The following is a 2,925-nucleotide window of genomic DNA, read 5'->3' as shown; positions in this document are numbered from 1 at the left end:
GTGGAGTTTGCATGTTCTCCCCGTGAATGCGTGGGTTCCCTCCGGGTACTCCGGCTTCCTCCCACTTCCAAAGACATGGACCTGGGGATAGGTTAATTGGCAACACTAAATTGTCCCTAGTGTGTGAATGTGAGTGTGAATGTTGTCTGTCTATCTGTGTTGGCCCTGCGATGAGGTGGCGACTTGTCCAGGGTGTACACCGCCTTCCGCCCGGTTGTAGCTGAGATAGGCACCAGCGCCCCCGCGACCCCAAAGGAAATAAGCGGTAGAAAATAGATGGAATAAAGGAGTCTTTTTTTTTTCTAAATGAAGAACACTTCCTTGTGGTCCACATAACATGTGATAGTGGTTCTTTGGTCAAAATGTTGCATGGATTATGTTTTACAGATCTTTTTCTTGAGTCGCTTTCTGACGGTCACAGCGTTTTTTGGGCGGTCTTATTTACGTGGTTCACTTTCGGCAGCGTCTTCTTTCCGTCATCTTTGTTGTAGCGGTGTAGCGTGCAAGGACGGGAGTGGAAGAAGTGTCAAAAGATGGAGCTAATTACATTCAGACTTTACTTAAATCAATAACACTGCAGCATCTCCTTATTCGGAAACAACAACAGGTCCGGAAATGTGTCCCGTGAAAAACCGCCCGACGGGAACACTAATAAGTAAAGTTCCTTAGGTGAATAATGTAAACTCACTAGACCGGTATGTTTTAGCGCTTTCATGGCGAGTTTACTGACAGATATGAGTAAGAACTTTACACTACTTTATATTATAAATGGCAACAGCAGAGGATGAATGTCAAATAACAAGAAGAAGGAGGAAAAGAAGAAGCTTATTGACTAAGGTGTCGACACAGACTACAAAGGCGGACGCAATAATTTTTCCCGATTTATGCAGATCCCAAATACAGTTCAGCAGGTACCAGAAAGTAAGAAATGTTGCTTTTACATAATATTGCGAAATAATACGCCAGATATTATGTATTTCCTTATACACACACAATAATATTACTCGTGTATTTAATGCACCGGCAATTCATCAAGCTTCATAGCTTACCAAAGTTGTACGAAAACATTTTGATAGATTTTTGAGCGCCGTGTGTAATGTTCTATCTTTTCAATGGAACATATAAAATGTTGGTGTTGTTTATTTGTGTCATATTGCCATCATAGTGCAGCCTACACTTACCTCTTGTTTGACTGCCATCTACTGGTCACACTTATCATTACACCATGTACCAAATAAAATTGCTTCGAAGTCGGTTAAGCAAAACCAGAATTATTCCGTAAAATAGGAGCACCGGGTTATAAGGCGCACTGTCGAGTTTTGAGGATTAAAACAAATATTTTAAGTGTACAAAGTTTGTAGAATCTTCTCCAATCTTTTTAGTGAACTTTTCTTTTTTGAAAACGACAAGCAACACATCCATCATCTTTTTCTGGTGTTTTTGTAGACTGCACTCGTGTTTAGAAATGTATCTGTCCCTCCTTGTCCCAGTTGAACAGCGAGCTGCAGTGAGCCCGACTGTCCCAAAACACTAAATGGTAAATAGATTATACTTGTATAGCGCTTTTCTACCTTTTTAAGGAACTCAAAGCACTTTGTTTCAAGTCACCTGCTCGAGAATGAAGAGTGCTGACTCCGCATGTCAACATCTCCATTAGGTGCCACACGCCCACACCATCAAAATGCCGGGGCAAACATTTCCAGATCAACACCGTATAAAAAAAAATAGTGATTTCTTTAGTTGTGATTTTCTGCATGAAAGTTTAAAATTAGCATATATTAATGCAGTATGAACAAGAATGTTTTAATGTAGACACATAGAATCATCATACTGCTGTGATTATATGTAACGTGCTAATTCAAGGCTAAGGCAAAATATCGAGATATATATCGTGTATCGCGATATGGCCTAAAAATATTGCGATATTAAAAAAAGGCCATATCGCCCAGCCCTAATTACATTACAGTATGAATGCCGATATATATCTTATTATTTGCGCACTATTGACTACTGATGGACCAAAAACTTTGACCAACAAAACCGGATGTTGTGATGACGTAGGCAATATGCACAGGATTGTGTGGAGCTGAGGCAGTATCAATGTAGACGTGGCTTAACATATCCGAGATATATACTCGCGGACGGCGATCTACAAAATGCGTAATGTGCGATAATAAAAGGATAGTGGGTCTTTTTAAGCAGCAGCAGCAATATGTGGCATCAGTGAGTTTTGGGACACTCACTGACGTCCCAAAAACAGGACGGCGTGGCACAGTTATAAATAAATAAATAAATGGGTTGTACTTGTATAGCGCTTTTCTACCTTCAAGGTACTCAAAGTTCTTTGACACTACTTCCACATTCACCCATTCACACACACATTCACACACTGATGGAGGGAGCTGCCATGCAAGGCGCTAACCAGCACCCATCAGGAGCAAGGGTGAAGTGTCTTGCTCAGGACACAACGGACGTGACTAGGTTGGTACTAGGTGGGGGTTGAACTTTTCTGTGCTTCCTCATAGCCTGAAGCAGAGGGAGCTCCTCCCCCTCTAGCTGATAGTTGGACTTAATTTCCAAATCCATCCATCCATCCATGTTGAAATGCGGAGTAAACACTCTTCATTCTCGAGCAGGTGACTTTTCAAATGATGCTACATATTAGCAGTAATGCTACGTTTTATAGCAACGCCGTTTTGACCCACACATGACAAATTACGGTTGTCTGTTCAACATATTCCCGCTCGAAGCCAAACCACTGTCAGACGATGGATGCTGTTTTTATTGGGAATTAATTCTTCCTTCATTTGTTACCGGATTCACACCGTCTTTCTCTCCTATTACACTCGCTCGGTAGTGTCTGTCACAGCTCACAGTACAGTCTGCTACCTCTCTGCTCGTGAGGGCATAATGTCGACATGACTG

The sequence above is a fragment of the Nerophis ophidion genome, linkage group LG01 (assembly GCF_033978795.1).
Source record: "Nerophis ophidion isolate RoL-2023_Sa linkage group LG01, RoL_Noph_v1.0, whole genome shotgun sequence".
In the NCBI taxonomy this organism is placed as follows: domain Eukaryota; kingdom Metazoa; phylum Chordata; class Actinopteri; order Syngnathiformes; family Syngnathidae; genus Nerophis; species Nerophis ophidion.
The sequence above is the reverse complement of the archived record's forward strand: the minus strand, read 5'-3'. Positions refer to the sequence as shown.